At 43.4% G+C, this 17,978-nt stretch overlaps 1 long non-coding RNA gene across 1 annotated transcript; it reads right to left on the bottom strand.

The window, feature by feature from the left end:
• Positions 1–6,995: 6,995 nt before the first annotated feature.
• Positions 6,996–10,490, bottom strand: LOC309650942. Its single transcript, XR_014257842.1, has 2 exons — positions 8,207–10,490; positions 6,996–7,540 (listed from the first exon to the last, which is right to left on the bottom strand). It is a non-coding gene; the product is annotated as an uncharacterized lncRNA (long non-coding RNA).
• Between the last annotated feature and the right edge of the window lie 7,488 nt (positions 10,491–17,978).

The following is a 17,978-nucleotide window of genomic DNA, read 5'->3' as shown; positions in this document are numbered from 1 at the left end:
GGATCGTGTCTGCTTAGCATTCTAATCTCAGTATCTAGAACCGTGTCTAATACATAGTAGGCACTCAATAAAGAACTGCTGAATGAATCAGTCAACCAGTCAATACTAGGTGCTCATATAATATCTGATTATTTTTATTAATAATTAATCTGTATACTTTATTATGGTGATGGTTTTTACTCCAGTCTTTTAAAATGACTTCTATACCGTCTCTGGATCACCTTTTAATGACAGATGTTGTATTTATCCTTAATCCTACTGTAGTTATGGTTTCAAATAAGTTTGTGAAATTTAAATTCTATTATATGAGGAGCAGAAGATAGCTATTAAGGAATTGGCAACAAACATTATCTTGCAAAGCTTAATATTTTATACATTAGCTTGTCAAATTGTGGATTTAAAAATAGAGCCCTAAAATAGACTATGCTTACACACGCAAAATTAGTTACAAATGACTCAATAACCCTGTATAATTCAGGCTGAAATAACTATGTCGATTTTAGATATTCTGATAAGTAAGGCGAAGGTGGGCTCCTAGTTCTTGAATTACCTTGTTCATTGGCTTTATTCCCTCCATCATTTTGTGCATGCAGACATAATTGAAGAGTACTTTAAAATTTACACGTGGCAAGAGAAAATGAACCTCCCTGGAAATTTACCATCTTTGTAAGGAGATGAAAGTTATAACTTCATTATTTATTGGGGAGAATGAAAATATGAAGGTAGATATTAGATGGTGAAATGAAATAAACCTCTTAGTGAAATATCTTTTCATATTTTGTTTTATATATATAATATACAACTAAAGCTTTGAACATGATAATGAATATGGCTGTTCTTGCAGAGACCATCTTTTTTTTTTAGGAATGACTGAGCCTAGTTTTCATTAGCATAAAGGTAACCCTACAAGTGATAAATTGGTAGAAAATTCTTAAAGGGTTTCCTTCCACAGGGAGTTCCAATGAAACCCTTTTTCCCAAGAATCTCCTTAGCATCTCAGCTTCCTCCCTTCTTTCTGTTTTGCCTGCGATTTTCACACGAGCACAGATACATTCAATTATTTTAGTTTTTAATCTACAAGGAGAGTTTCGTTTTACCCTAAGAGTAATTATTCTTTCAAAAATGGATATTTTGATGAAGATACAGGAACATAATTACCTATTTCTTTTTCAGAGAAAGATGCTAAAACAGAGAACAGATGGGCAGTTCCTTGGTATCTATCCTTAGAGCCACTTCTGCAGGGCATTTATTAATTGGAAGCAAGATTAGTGAAAAAGATCTTCTGGCCTGGTCATTCTCTCCTTTAGCAGAACTAAACTGACTGTTTCCAGTTCATTTTGGAGTTGAAAGCAAAAAAGGAAACTAACCTAGGGTTAGGACTGAACGTAGCGTTCAGTCCAGTGCTGAACCCTAAGACCTAAGCCCACTTTACTTCATTGAACAATGCTGTGAAGTAGATATTATTATTCTCATATACAAATGTGGGCAAGTGATTTAACCTTTCTGAGTCTCTGTCAATACGAGACAGAGGAGAGGATTCAACTTGTTCTGCCTGGCTCCAAAAGCTGTCTGGAAACAAGCTTTACATTCAGCAACAAGGTTAAGCCATCAAACGGAAAACACAGACAGCAGAAATCATAAAAGACTAATAGGTGTGGCTACTTAGAAAAAAAAAGAAACAAAGAAAAGTGTACGGCAACAAAAAAGCCATTATAAGGTTGAAAGACAAATGGCAAACTGGAAAGTTACTTGCATATAGAAGACAAAAAACTAATATCCAATAGAAAAATGATTCTTATAAATCAATTAGTAAAAGATAACCTCACAGGGGAAAAATGGAAAAAGATAAAAATAATCATTTCCTTAAGGACAAAATATAAATAGCTCATAAATACACGTAAGAACATTCAAGCGACCCAATAACAAAGATGGTCAGAATGACAAAGATTAAGAAGGTGAACCCTCCATTGGCAAGAGTTTGAGGAAACGAAAATTTTCACATACTTTTGAAGAAATTGTAAGTGGCTACAGTCTTCTGGGAGATGGACTGTCAACGTATATCAAAACTTTAAATGTGTATGCCTTTGCATCAGTAATTTCACATATATAACTTAATTTGAAGACTAATGATAGAAAAATTCACTAAAGTAAAAGTACAAGGAAATTATTTGCAGTAATATTGATGAGCAAAAAGAAGAAAAGAAATGTTCATCAAAAAGCAACTGTTTGAATTTTAATAGCCCTGTAATGGATTCCTGGATTGAAAAGGATATAGGGTACTCATACATTTTTCACTTTTGTTTTTATATCTTTCTATTCCACTTTTGTTTTTATATCTTTCTATTCCACTTTTGTTTTTATATCTTTCTATTCTATTTGAATTATCTACACACATACATTCAGTTCAAAATCAGGGATAACAAACTATAATTTTCAAGCCCTTTAATACACCTTGCCCTTTACAATTTACAAAGCTCCTTCCCATATTTTATTCCATAGTAAAAACTAGGTCTCCAGTCCAAGGAAGCCATTGTTTCACATAGTTTTATGCCAAAAGCAATCATTTCTCTCTTTGCCTGTGAATTTCTTTTAATTACTTCAAAAAAAGGAAGTAGGCTACTCAAATTCAAGCAGATGTTTGCATCCAGCAAGCACGATCAAAAGGAGAGAAAAATGTGGTTTTCTTTTATTTCACTGCCCTTGCAAGTCTTCATGACCCCTTGAAAGGACAGCTGCCTATTCCAGACAACTGCTCTGCTCAGTATACAAGGAAGGGATGCAACCTGCTCCTAAGCGCGGCTGTTTTCGGGACCAGGGAATAGACATTTTCAATGTCTTCCCCAGGCTCCACTGGGCAGGCCTTTCATGTGAGCAGGAAGGAAAAGGCTGACAACTTTCTCGTCTTTATGGAAGGTGGACTTTATTTCCAGCTCTCGGGTCAAAAGGTGGCGGAAAGAAAACAAAACCGCCGAGAGATAAAGACTAAAAATAATGTCCTGTGGGGTGAATCAACACAGTTTGGGACCCTGCAGGCAGCAGCAAGGCAAGGATGTGCGTAGGGCTAAATCTGCGTCATCCTTAACAGGTGGTCGTGACCAGAATCAAGACGCCTGGGCCAGAGAGGAAAGGGATCTGCAAACAGGTGTGCTGGAGGGAAGGCGTGGGGGGAGGAGAGGAAGAAGCCATTTAAACAGCCTGGGCTTGGAGCCCAGACACTTTCCCAGCAGTTCACCTCTGGGAGAGCCCGAGGGCTGGGCATGGGCTGGGAAGGAGCTAAATTTGATCCCGGGGTTTTGTGGTTTGGGTGATGCACTTGAGTTTAAAATAGAAATAGATGTGTTTATGTAGTTGGGCTTTCTTTCTCTTTACATTTAATTGTCACTTTAGAAGAAATAAATCTATGATTCACAGACTAATGCCCCCCCCTCAAAAAAAGGAGCTCTCATTGGGTGATTTCCTATTTTATAGGAAGCAATGGGAGGATGGGTTCAAAAATCGCCCTAAAGACATCCATTATAGACTTCGGAGAATGAAGATGATTTATTTTATTTCTATAGCACTTTAATTGTGCTTTTAGAATTTTCTAATTCTAATTTCTTTAGAAGGTACTTGTAGAACGTTTTAGTTTGGACTTATAACCATCCTGGGAGATAGATAAGCTGGCTATTATTAACCATATTTTACAAGCTAGGAAACTGAGGTCAGATAAATTAAAGGACTGTATGTGTCCTAATTAAAATAGCCAGGTTTTGTTTGGTCAAGCAAAAGGTTTGGCTTGATCAATAGTTTAAAATGAGTTTTATTATTTTGTCTTATTACAAAGTTATACAGGTTTTTAAAATTTTTTAAACTATATTCATCAACAGGAAGGAAACGAAAAGTCATCTGTAACCTTACTTTGAGGATAGTCACTATCACGTTTTTTAATTTCCTTCCACGCTTTTGAAAATGTATATACATATGCACATTCATAATTTACTTTTATAAAAAGGGGATCATATTATACATTCTATTTTTAATCATATATCTATATATTATGACTGCTATCTCCTATCATAGCACCTTACTATATGATGCATAATTATGCATAATTATATATAATAAATTAATTATAACTTTTTTAGAAAGGATTGTATGTATCCTTATAGACTAAGCTATAATAATCACATACACACAGAGGCCAGTCAGTATCATTATTTCTCTAACTGTACCATTGGGCAGACCTCCAAACGGGAAAGTTGGCATTAGATGCTAAGGAGCATGGTGCGAAAAGTAATACTGAATACAAGAAGCATGAAGAAGAATCTAGCCTACATGGACTTAGTGACAAGGTGGATCCCTCAAGAGACAAGCTAGATCCCTTAGGGAAACTGGACCAGTTTCCCTAAAGAGGTAATAATTTTTGAACAAGACATTCATGTCCTCTTGCCCACCCTCCCCTTGGGACCAGCTGGACGAGGCCATAACAGATATCACCCATGGCTCAGCATCAGGCTGTGAGCTGAAAAAACGGCAGACTCTAGAGCCCAAAACAAAACTTGGGGTCACCAAAGTGAGGCCAAGACAGGGGCAGATTCTGGAGTTGACAGGAGTTGAATCCAAAAGACAGCGGAGCTGGGAATCTGACTTGGAACTGACAGGAGGCGACACATGGACAGGCAGGAACCCAGCCAGAAGGAGACTCAGGAGCAACAGCAACAAAGCTGTCCAGCAAGGGTCTAGGACGCAGACAAGAAGGACGGGCAAGGAGCCAAGTTCCAGCGGTCCCAAGGCCAGAGCCCCATGGCCAGCCAGCCTCTTCATTCCCTCCTGATGTGTTAGATGTTTCTGAGAAGGCAGGATGTGGTCCTCAATGTTATCTGACTTGGGACTTTCAGGAGAGATAAGTGGAAGGTCCTGCCTGAAGAGGATGGGGTGGGAAGGGAGGTGGTCCAGCAGCTCCTGATCGTTCACTGTCACATTCCCAACAGCACGTGGCAGGACTCAAAGTGCACAGTAAACACTCCATAAACACTTGTTGATTACTTGATCAATGGCGGGGAGTTGTCTGTTTGTTTGTCTCTTATAAACAAAAATAAATCAAGCCTGTTCAAGTGCCCCTTGCTCAAACTAGCACAACAAATCAAAAAGGACTCCAAAGGGGCCAATTCCTTTGCACAGGGCTGAGCTGAGCTGAGCCCCATGGGTGGAAGAGCATTCTTGTCCCTACACCTGGGTAACTGGAAATGCCGCACCTCTTTGCCAGGGAGTAGGCAATGATCCCCTGCCAGATTCAGGAGCAACACACGAATCTGCCATGATGTTACGACTTCAAGCAGCGGTCAGGAAGTTAGCATGAGTACAATCAAAGCTGGATATTTCCAGAAAGCATCACCCCACTCCATAACAGCAGTCCCCAACACACCTTCTTTCCCAGATAAGAAAGTCATCAAACGTCATCATCAAATTCCCCCAAAACTCCAAGTTACAGCTGAGTGTCAAAATTCAAAGCCAATTAATCACTCCAATCAGGACCTTTCAGAAATCTGAAATTCCCAAACGTGTTAGACCAGACCAGATGCACTCTGCCCTTAGAGATTTCAGGAGGGTGGGATTTATCTTCAATTTTATCGTCGATTTTCGCCTGTACCCTTTGCTCTCAGATCGCCTGAACTAAACTCGCTCTTCTTTTTCAAATGGTAGCCACCAAGCAAAGTCACCGGGGCAAAGCCTATTTTTCATTATTTTTGAAACATCTAATATTTATTTTATGACATAGAAGGTGTAGAGCCTTAAATGAAATATCCCCCCCTGCACAGGTCATTGTGTAATAATAACACTACCCGTAATGCTTTCATCTTCGTAGTAGGCAAATGTTCCCTTTCTGCCAGATGAGAACATAAACCGTTTAAACCCATGAACAAAATAAATATTTTAAAACCAGGTCATTTTAATCCGTGGGTCCTCTATTTTTCACGGATGTTGTGATCAAATCATTATTCTCCATAATCGGATTTGTTCTTTTAATGACTTTAGGAGGAAAATCAACACCGTCTATGGCTGCTCAAATGATCCACACATGTTGTAACCAGATATCAGTCAAGCGTCAGCCACAGAACAAGAAGGCAACACAGTCATTAAAATCAGAAGTCAACACGAACACCTTTGGCTGTAAAGAACGTGTTCTAAGCTTTGCCATGAACTAATGCCAAAACATTAAGTTTGCATAGGTGTTTCTATTAATCTACATATCTGTGAAGCATAATAAAGAGAATTTTAGCAAAAGGAGGTATACCTCCTTCTGAAAACTAGAAATAATAAAAGGGTGGGCATAAAAGAAAGTTCTCACTGAAGTCTAAAATATACATTAAAAATTATTTTTTCTCTCACCCTTACAGAAAGGAGAAAACAGAAAAATGTTAATATAATCGTCTAACTGTCCTATACAAGCGGCCTCTAATTGGTCACATACAAAGCAGTCAATACTCTAGCGGGGTCATTTGCCTCTCAGGCTAAGTAAAAGGTCTACTCACGCAAATAAACATCCAAACAATGTGTCTGACAGTCCCAGCCCACCAATCTTACACATTCCTGGAGTATCATTTCTTCTCTCCCTGCCTGGGCGGAAAATAACTGACAGCACACACCTGGAATCCACAACATTGTTCTTATTGGACAGGTATTATCAGAAAAGCCTAAATATCCATTTATAGGAGAACGACCGCATATATAGAGGATTCCGTGGAATGCAGCACAGCAGTGTCAAACAAAACGTGGTTCTGTATCAACCGACATGGAAAGAGCTTCGTGAGACACTGGCCGGGCTACAAGCAAGTTTTAGTTCATGGGTGTGGTATGGTACCATTTACAGAAAGGCAAAATCACAAAAGAACACAGAAACCAGCCAGAAGGATAAGCAGATCTGGAGAGAATGCTGGGATTGAGGGGTAGCGATCAACAAGGCTGTGGCCTTATTTGTAAGTTTTTTCAAAGGAGAAAGTACTGATCCATTTCTTTTTTTTTTTTTAATTTTATTTATTTATTTATGGCTGCGTTGGGTCTTCGTTTCTGTGCGAGGGCTTTCTCTAGTTGTGGCGAGCGGGGGCCACTCTTCATCGCGGTGCGCGGGCCTCTCACTATCGCGGCCTCTCTTGTTGCGGAGCACAGGCTCCAGACGCGCAGGCTCAGTAATTGTGGCTCACGGGCCTAGTTGCTCCGTGGCATGTGGGATCTTCCCAGACCAGGGCTCGAACCCGTGTCCCCTGCATTGGCAGGCAGATTCTCAACCACTGCGCCACCAGGGAAGCCCCAGCTCAGGCTTTTTAAAAGCTCTTCCTAACCTGCAGAGTCAAATGGCTCTTGGTTTTATCTTTTCAACCCACTGCCTCCTAACTTTTGCAAGAATCCTCCATTTCAATCATTTTGTGGCTCCTGCTACTATTTTGCTGCTCGAAGACCCTCTGGGACTCCTCTGCTTGCCCTTTGCACCAGCATCTCCTTTTGGGAATTAACAGATCTTGTTGTAGCTTTCCCAAGCACTTAGAGCACTGCAGCTCATAAACTAGGATTAAAAACAACAACAAAAATCTATGCCTTTTTATTTCCTCCAGTTTACTAGGCTTCCCCATCGTAGAATGACCACATCAATAATTCATGATTCTCCAAGTAAACTAATAATGCAAACCACACTAATGAAACACTGTAAGCCTAGAACTGCACTAATGACCACGGAGCGGTCACAAAATTAATCATCTCCGTGAACTATTCGTCCAAAAACATCCCACAGCACTTTATGGTTTTAAGATATCAAGAAGCTTTTGCCCTCTTCACAACCAGTGTGCTGGCTGCTCTCAGACAGCACAAATGGCCAGGATAGGAAGTGTGTGCTTCAAACTGGAAAATTACAAATATGTGAACCAGCTTTTGAAATTCCCCTTTGCCCTGGACTAGAGCCAGGACACCAAGTCTTACACTTCCAGCCATGCATGAAAGATGTTTGGGGATTTTTCTAATCCAGGGCCCACAGGACTTTTTCTTGTTGCCTTCCAGGGGACAAGGCACTGAACGAAAGCATATCTTGCCCCAGTCTGACTTTTATGTGTTTTTTATTTATTTAAATGTGTCATAACAGCTCCTCACATCTGCTAGTTTATTGCAGCCCGTTAAGAAATAGGATAAAAGATTCAAGGCCATCATTGCTTTTTCCATAAGGATTTAAATCACAAACCTGAAACAGAAGGAATCTCCAGAAGGTCCAAAACGGAGCATTCTTCAAAGACAGGTAAAAGCAGAAAGCCCCACCAAATCTGACAACTCACCATACACGAGCTTTATTAATGTGAAAACACTTTGTCAACTCTATAGAGCTTTGCAAATGTTTAAGACATCATTTTCAAGGCTACAATAAAAGGTCTAGCAAGGACTTTGACCTAAGCATATCGTATAGCATGTAATGTAGTGCTGGCAGGCACACATGATTTTTTTAAATTACTACTCATTGTTGTTGATAGGAATAATCCATGGAATAACAGTCTGTGGGCCAAACGCTAACATTTGATACGGATTTACCAGGAAGAACTTCCAGTTCTCTCAGCCTGTTTCCTATCCCCTCCTCCCCTTGGGCCCCGAAGTGGCAAAGGGTGACTAAAGCAGATCATGTGTCTGTCACACTGTGTGTGTGCAAACCAGCATGTGTAGACACCACACCCCTCTTTAAGGAATTTACACCAAAACCATGGTAAGGAAGGAGCAAAGCTGAATGTTGGAGCTGACTTCCAATCAGGATATCCTACCTGGAAGTAAGCCAGCTTCCGCTCCTTTGAATTAAGCCAGAAAGACGTGACCTTTCTTACAAATGAATCCACAACCCTTTGGCAAGACCACTGTGGACTTCTGCCTTGAATATGACTCTATGTCATCTGGTAACAAGTGAATTCTTGAAAGAGACCTTTGGTTCTGCTATGAAGCCTGACTATTCAAAATGGCAGCATTAAGCTGCCTGGTTATTCTCCTTAAACAATTCACTTTTAGACATTTTAACCTTAATGATTATACTCAGGAATAGCATATGAAACCGGGCCATCTCGTACACTGCTCCTGAGAGAATGTTAAAGATTTCAATGCTACTTAAAATATTCTTAACCTTTAACATAGAAATCTTACTTCTAGGAATTTATCCTAAGTAAACATTGGTCATGTCACAAAGATGTGGCTACAAGACACTTTTATAAAATAATTAATAAGAAGGAAGAATTGAAAAACACCTTATCCAATAATAATGGCCAGTTACAAGAGTATATCCAATCATATACTTTGCAGTTATTAAAGGATGGGTATGCTTATTAAGAGGAAGAAAAGCAAAAATGTTTTATTTTTATAAATGTATATATTTTGTAAACTTTATATATTACATAAATTTATATATTTATATATTTATATATTGTGTGTATTGGATGTGTAAAGGAGAGAAAGACACACACACAAACACACACAAACATACTGAAAGTCCATTCCCCAAAATGTAAACACTATATGTTTTTTCTGAATGCTAGAATTAGAGGTGATTTTCATTTTCTTCTTCTTGCTTATCTACAGTTCCTTCATGAAAATCTCTTATTTTTAAAATAATTTTTTATTATGTTAAAAAATTAGCAACCCAGAGAAGCAGAGGACAGTTTTTGGTTTGTTTTGGTTATTAATATTTTTATTTTTTTCTCTGTTTCTGGTTCTTATTTATTTTTTGTTTGTTTGCTCATTGTTTTACAGGTCAGGCTATTCAAGGTACGTGTAACTTCATAGACAAATGGGACCTCTCCCGAATAGAACTCCAGATTCTCCCGTTTTGTTCATGTTTTCCTGCTGACCTGATGGAGCTGTTCTTACCTACCTTTGGGGGAAGAAAACCATCTCGGGTGGGAGAGTCAAAATAACACAGAAGAGGTCTACCGCCTGTGCAAGGATTAAGGGTGTTGAACGGACTACTGTGAATACAGCCAAAGTTCCAGACTGGCTGGCGGTCACCACACATCCCTCCGGTTCCATAATTGTATGTCCTTAGGCCATTGGGACGAGAGCCTTACTCTGCCAGCCCCATGGCACTATGGGGGTGATTCTGCTAAAACACACACACACACACACACACACACACACACACGATTAAATTATCTTTTCATTTTCTAAACCAGGACCAAACATCACCCTGACAATGAACAGAGAGTCTCCAGCTACCGTCTTGTTACACTACTAGAGACCATTCTTTCTGCTCAGAAAATTCATTCTCACAGAGAGAAGGTGAACTATTCTAATCTGTCGTTTTCTTCCTTTACATCATTTTTTCCTTTTAGGTCATTTCCAAAATAGGAAGGTAAGTACATGTTTTAAATCATCTGTGGCAGTGCCTTAAATTATGTCATTTCTTAAAGAAGGAGGAGAAAGAGGAGAGGGAGGAGGAGGAGGAAAGAAAGAAAAGGGAAGGAAACAGTAGGGGAGGAAAAGAAAAGAAAGGAGTAAAAGAAAGGAGAGGAGGGGGGTGAAGGGAGGGGAGGGGAGGAAAAACCATCAGTGATTATCTCCCTGGTTCCTTTTCTACTGAAGTTCACCTACGAAGGCTACTTCTTAGTGTTAGTTATGCTAGTAGGCACTCCAGGCAGCTTCAGGGGAGAGCTGTACAGACACATTTCGGATTAAATAAACAAATATCCGTTTTGATTTATTCTTTGGGCAGGAACATGTTGCCCTTTCAAAGGCTGACCTAAAAATCTCCTTTACAAAAATTTATAAGTGTATCATTGCATGTTTGAAATTAAAGTCCAAGGTGAGACGGGAAGCAGGATTCTACAGTGTAACAAGAATGAGTACAAGACCCTCTCTACAAAGTGGAATTTATATATTTCCCATATCTGCTATGCCATGTACCTGTGCTGTAGATAGACTTCCTTCCCATAGACTTCAGCAGACACAGGTCATGTAAAAATCTACCGAACGTGATATGCTGAACGTGATATGATGTAGTTTCATTTGCAAATATCTGATACCAAAAGAAACATTAGGGAACTATTCCTCAGAGTAAGATTCGGTTCTCTTCAGAGTATAGGCCTAGCTCTAGAATAAGCTAACGAGTGGAGGGAAACCTGAAGCTCTCCGCTTCCCTAACGCCCCCAGCACCTGCCGACATGATCGCCGAGACCGCCTCCCCTGGAGAAAGACAAAGGTGCAGAAGGCGTCGTGCTTCCCCCAGGCTCATCCTCAGTAAGAATAGAACCCACTGAGAATTCTCCCCAAACCAGGGCACGTCGATGCCAACCGCACTGAAGAGATCAGTGCGTTTAAGATCATTTACGTTTAGGATTAAAATGAAGACTTCTTGTAAATACCTTTTTTAAAGTCAACAGATAAAAATCCAGAAGCTATTTTAAGGGCATTCTCCATTTGGCCCTCACCTTTGGAAACTGGTGTCCGGGTGGCCAAGTCCCACGGGGGTCACACTCCCCAGCAGAATATTTACCAGGATGGGTGTTCCTCTGACCCGGTTTGCATGGGTAATGCTGTTGGTTCGGAAACCTCGGGAGCTTTCCCGGGGGACGTCTGAAAAGGGACCCCGGGCACAGAGGGCAAGGAGAGCCCGGAGAAAGAGCCCCTCCAGATTGGGCGGTGGCAGGGTTAGGAAGCAGGGCACTTACATGCGAGGCTTGTCCTGGGCACAGAGAGAAGCGCAGGTCTTCACATCCACGGCCAGAATCTTAAAAGTTCGTCTAGAAGCCTTAACTGGGTTCAGTCACGTATTCAGTCCATAGGTGGTAACACATCGCTCGCTCCAGGCTGCATCCTTGAAAATGGCTCCCACCGCGGGACCCGTGCGTGGGCGGGATGTATGTTCCAAGGACGGGGGAGGGGTGAGGAGCCAGCTCCGGGGGTCAACAGGTGGTCACACCCTCTCCGCGACCCCCTCCAAGCTCCGCACCGGCTCCCACAGTCTCACACGCCCCCCCCCCCCCCGGGGCCCCCACCAGGTGCCCTGAGCCATCAGCGAAGGGTCTCATCAGCACGGAGGTGGCCGCTTGGGCAGCTATGCGGCTGCACGGGAGGCGGATGCCACAGCAAAAATACAGGCCCAGGCGAGAGGAAACACAGAGGAAGATAACTGATTCCCGAAATAAGTTACGGTTTCTCCCACCAAGAGCCCCGTGACCGGAACCACTGATTTCTTAAGTCCCCTAGGCTGGGGGGTCTGCTCACGCAGGGTGTCCACGACCGTCCTCGTGGGGCTGCATAAAGATGACACCCGAGCGGACTCGTCAGGGATTGTTACCAGCCCTCCCACGTCAGGGCCCAGCAAGGCTCCTCCTGCCCAGCATCCTTTGCGCCAACAGAAGGAGACCAAGTTCGGCTCAGAAGCCAAGGAAAGCGTTACTCTTGGGTCAGAGATCGGAGAGGTGTGAGCTCCACCTTCGAGCACAGGCTCTCCCGCGCGCGGCCAGGGGCGGGGCTGCTCTGCAGGGCTCCGTCAGCGGGGAGGGGGCGGGGTTCTCTCGCGGAGAAGGCGGGGTTCTCGCGGGACGGGAGCAGCTGTGCGGCTCTCGGCTCCAGACGGCGATGGGCGTGGCCTCTCTGCGCACGGCCCGCCAGCGCCATCTTGGATTGAGGCGTCGTGGGCCGCTCCTGCGCACGGGCAGCGGAGCGGAGGTGGGCGCGCCGCCGTTTTGTGCTAGGAACTCCTGTCCGGGTGCAGGGTCTCGGCTGAGCACGTGGAACTAGACTAAGCCCGGAGGAAGAGAAAAAACAAGGTTAGGCTTTATGACCCAGATTCTATTTGTATTTCCCGGGAGTTGTTAATGAGCTCTGCCGGTGGTATCGTTTGGACGAGGGCACAGGTACCTCCTGGCAAGGCAGTAATCACGTCCGAGGTCATCCTATTTGGGAGGACGGCCTTTCTCATTAGAGTCACTGTCGTGTGTGGTAAAGACGAGCCTGGTGGGCTGTCACGGATGCCTGGCTGTGGGGCTTCATTAGGGGCTGTGTGTGCGCCATGACGCCCTCTAGGCCGAGAGAGGAACCACGACGGCGCCAATGGTCATCCGCGTGGGAACAGATGCTCAGCTGCCCTTGACGGGCGGGAGGTGGCAGCTTTAGGGACGTGACCTGGTGGTGCAGACCATGCACGTCGGCCTGGGGAGGCAGCTCTGCCCGGCGAGAGGAGATGGACTGGGGGAGGGATGTGCCCGACCGGGGCCCCCATCTTCTCCCCTCTTTCCAAGGTGCGTGTACCATGCCAGGTGCAGTGTGTTTCCAACAGCCCTGCTTGCAGCCGGACGGTGGGGTCCCGGTGGAGATTGGTTCCCCCTCACCCAGGGGTGTGAAGGAACTCACCCATCCCAGTGGGGCGTCCCATTGCGTTTCCCAGGCGTGATGGGGCTTGGTGTCCTCGGCAGCACAGCACGTTGATCCACGGTGAGAGTCAGGGCAATGGCTCTTCTGTGACTTCCATACCGGTACAGCCTTGGGTGTCTTGGCAGAGGTTCCCAGTCTGGCCTGTGGGACAACAGGCCCTACTGGCTGATCCTTCAAATGTGTTAAAGCCTGGGAAAGGACTTTAGTCTACCCAGCCAAGGTGCTTTTACCTGTTAGTAATTTAATCTGCTGCTTTAATAGCCCATTCTCCGTTTCTGTCAGTGTTGTTGCTTGTGGGTTATGCGGGAGATGGACCCTCCAATGCTATGTTCTTTTGCCCAGTGTTGCATAGCATGACCTTTGAAACGTGATCCCCAGTCACTGGCTATTGGGTGAAGGTATCTGTACGTGATACTCAGCTTCTTTAATTCCCTTGAGAGCCTGGTTTGCACAATGACAGGGGAAAGCTTGGTTTAGGCCAAATGCAGTGTCCACATAAACCAAGGCATATTTAGAGAGAAGGGGTCCATGTAATCAATTTGCCAATCCCTCACTGGTTGGAAATTCCCCGTGGATGGCCCCAGACTCTTGGCAGTTGCCTTGGGCACTTTTTAGAACACATAGGACGAGCATTAACCAAGTCACTGTATTTCAAGGACATCGAACAGAATTTCTTCCATTCCGTCTCTGCAGCCACAGGGACCACCACAGGAATAGGGCGTTTGGAGGATGTACAGGGCTTCGTAGCACCTGCGTTTCTAGAGACAGTGGGCTGGCAGGCAGGATGCTCCTCTGCTGTAAACAGGCCACTTGGAATGCGAGTTGGAGCCATGGCAGAGGGGGATCACTGGAACCTATTTTCAGTTCAGCCCTTGATAGGAAGGAAAGTTCTTACCATGATGTGCTATTCCTTTGTGAGAGGTTCTAGCAATTGTGTAGGTTGCTAGGAGTCTTTCTGTGGTGGTGTATCAGGTGTTTGCCACCTTCCAGAGGGCAGTCCTGGGGGTTTTCTCTCCGTCTGTTGTCTCTGCCATCGTGCTCACCTGTACTTTCCAGAGTCACAGACGTCTGACTCCGATGGTAGCCCTGCTTGGGGGATGCCCAGAGCTTTCATCCGCTTCTCTGGTATTCTTGCCCTCTAAAAGGCAGCTTGCTGCTCTGGTCCCCAGTCCCACGCGTGCTCTCTCTTTATGTAGTGGTAAAGGGATGGAGGCCCTGTGCCAGGTGGGGAATAAAAGTCCTCCCAAACCCCCAAATCCCTACAAAGGCTTGCAACTCCTTCATGTTCACAGGGGTTGAATAGGCTCACATCTTACCGATCACAACTTCTGGGACAGCATACATCTTACCCATCCAAAAGACTCCCCCAAAACCTTACGAGGGTGGCTGGGCCTTGGATTTTCTGTGGGGTCCCCACCCATCCTCTCCCTCACCGATGTTCCAGCAAAGTCTGCAGAGGGTCCTGCAGCGGAGGCCAGTCTTCACGTGTTAACATTGTATCATCAGTGTAATGGGCCCGTTTCACTGATGTGGGAAGAAGAACAGGGACAGATCTCAGGCTGCCATGCCGTGACACATGGTGGGGCTGTGCAGGTAGCCTTGGAGAAGCACTTGAAAGGTGCACTGTTGCCCCTGCCACGTGAAGGCAGGTTGATTGAGTTATCAGAAGCTTACACTCGTCAGAGTCTTTTTTATGAATCTCCCTGAAAATGAAGCACTTTTGTAGGAACACTTTTGCAGAAGCATCGGAATAAAACAATAACTGTTTGTAAATGACAAAAGGTTTAAAAATGGCCATAGTTAAAGATCTGATAAGAGTTTGTTATAATGCAACTGACAAGGGAATTTGGTTATTTCTCTTACATCCTTTTTAAAATAATAATTATAATTATGACTGATAACATTATACATATGAGATTTTTAGGAATTTCATATAAATGTAACTTGAAGTTTGGCATCATTTCTTATTTGACAATGCTTTCCATGTAATTTAATATATCAAATGAGCCCAACTTGTTTAATATTTCTTTTTTATAAGGAGAGAGAACAAATATTTTGAGATGTTTCATCAGCCTTCTGGAAAATTCCAAAGTTAGTTCTAGGTCAAAAAGACTTGTTTTAGAATTTGATTTTGGAGAAGTTTATCAAAAGTATTGAAAGATTTTAAAACTCGATTAAATAGGCTTATAGGTCACTGTGAAGCATACTTAGTTATCCATCTAACCAAAAGTGACAATGACTTTGAAGGCAAATACAGAAAGCTACATACTTGCAAAAAAACTTAGCTTTTTTAATAGAGAAGACTCGGTTTTCGTAAGTAATCAAAGACCTGATAAAGACACAGGAACTTATTTTAATAAAACACAGAATCTTTGTTATCTAGGCAGATTACTTGAAAAAGAGTACCTTTTCACAATCTTATCAAAAACAGATGGATATTCCAAGAAAAGCTTGTCCTTCTGGCAGGTGAAAGAAAATTTAGTTTTACATAAGTACACTACTGATATTAAAGTTTATTTTTCTTTAAGCCAATTAAGTAGACCTCTTTTAAAAATTAATTTTGAAAATATCATATAGAGGTAGAAAAATATCACAGATACATAACATGCCGTTTATAGATGTACATAGACACGCACACACACAGAAACCCTATAGCTTTCATTCCAAAATTTTAGCCATGAATCATGTACAACAATACAAAACCCATTAGTTTATAAATAATAGTTGAATCCAACTCACTCAAATGGCTAGAAGTTTCTACTCCTTGTGGAGAAGGCTTTTTAGATTTGTATTTGCCTTTGACAGGTAATCTTGCGGAGGCTGTGGACTAGATTTCTATACCAGTCTGTATTTTTAAAAGCCTCTGTTCTTTTTTTTCTTTCTCTGTGGGCAGTGTTTTATTATCTCCTGGGGTGTTTATACTTCAAAGACCTGATAAGATTTACATCTTCAAGAAATGGAGAAAGAATACAAATTGTCTCTTAGGAGTTTGGGGGTTTATTTCTCTATTACCAGCAGTCTAGGATGATTACAGTGTACACACTTCCTTCGTATTAGGGGTCCGACTGCATGGGGCACTTGGTGTGTTTCACAGCCAATCGCCACAGCGTCCTCCCCCTCCCTCTCCTGACTTTCTCAGAGGTTCAACCTCTCAGCATCTCAGTCGGCTTTGTCACGAGCGCTCGGACCTTAGTCTGTGTCAGCTTGTGTCCTCCTGGCTTTGCGAAAAGGCATGCTAAGCTCTCCAGCTTATTATCCTGTCTCCCACCTTGTCTGCCAGCCCCAAAAGCTAGCAGAGTCGTGGACACCCACGTGTCCTCTAAATTATTTCCTCCCAACTTTCTAACTCCAGCTCTCGTTGGGCATTGGTGTCCACCCGAACTGCCCACAGCAGACACCAGCGCACCGCACAGCCATTCCTTTCCCACCTTTGCCCCAGTGCGCTGTGTACAGCTCCCCAAACAAGTGCACCAGGCCAGCGGGCATTTTCGGGGCATCCTGGTACTCACCTGGCAGTCCACAAGCATCTAACATCTGGCCACTCCTACCCACTCTCAGGTCAATGGCCACTTTGGGATTTCCTCCACAGAGGCCTCTTTCCCAAGGCCCATTTTTTTTTTGGTCTCCTGGCTGCCTTGCCAATTGTTGGTTTGTAAACCGAACCCCACACTGGAAAAGCAAGGAGAAACCAAAGAAAGAGGCAGCCACTCCAGATTGGTAGGTGGAAAGCTTAAGAAAGAGGGAACTTAGGTATGAGACTTATCTTGGGCACCGGAGGAGGAGGAGATCTCCGCACCCACCCACCAGAATCTTAAAGGTTTGTACAGAGGCCTTAATGGGGTTCAGTCATGTACACCATCCAGATGGCCCCCACAACACATTGTTCTCTCAAGGCTGCATCCTTGAAAACGGCTGCCACTGTGATAACGGTGGGAAGAACATATATTCCAAGGACATGTGCAGGGGTGAGGTGCCTCCAGTTGCCCTGGCCCAGCTCATGGGTCAACCTACGGACACATCCTCTTGACGACCTTCTCCAGCAGATGCTCATGTTACAACATGAAGAAGTTGGGATCTGAAAACAGTTTTTATTCTTTTGGGGGCACACCAGGATTTTCATCAAATAATTTTTGAAAATAAATAGGTACTAAAGGAAATCTCATGTCATTTCCATAATGCTATTCTCAGGGGATAAGAGTGTATATAGGTTAGTGGCCTTTCTGCTTATAGTTTTGTGCTGTCCCCTTCTCTCATGGGAAAAATTTCTGATCTAAAATAACAAAGAGTTTGTGGAGTATCAAGCTATTTTAACCAGAGGAGATTTGGCTTTTTTGTTCTGTTTTGTTTTTTAATGTATTTATTTAATTAATTTATTTTTGGCTGCATTGGGACTTCGTTGCTGCATGCGGGCTTGCTCTAATTGTGATGAGCGGGGGCTACTCTTCGTTGCAGTGCGCGGGCTTCTCATTGCGGTGGCTTCTCTTGTTGCGGAGCACGGGCTCTAGGCATGCGGGCTTCAGTAGTTGTGGCACGTGGGCTCAGTAGTTGTGGCTCGCGGGCTCTAGAGCGCAGGCTCAGTAGTTGTGGCACACGGGCTTAGTTGCTCCGCGGCA

This window comes from Balaenoptera physalus, assembly GCF_965194825.1.
Source record: "Balaenoptera physalus genome assembly, chromosome: 20".
NCBI lineage: Eukaryota > Metazoa > Chordata > Mammalia > Artiodactyla > Balaenopteridae > Balaenoptera > Balaenoptera physalus.
Note: the sequence above shows the minus strand (reverse complement) of the source record. Positions and strands in the feature narration are given on the sequence as shown.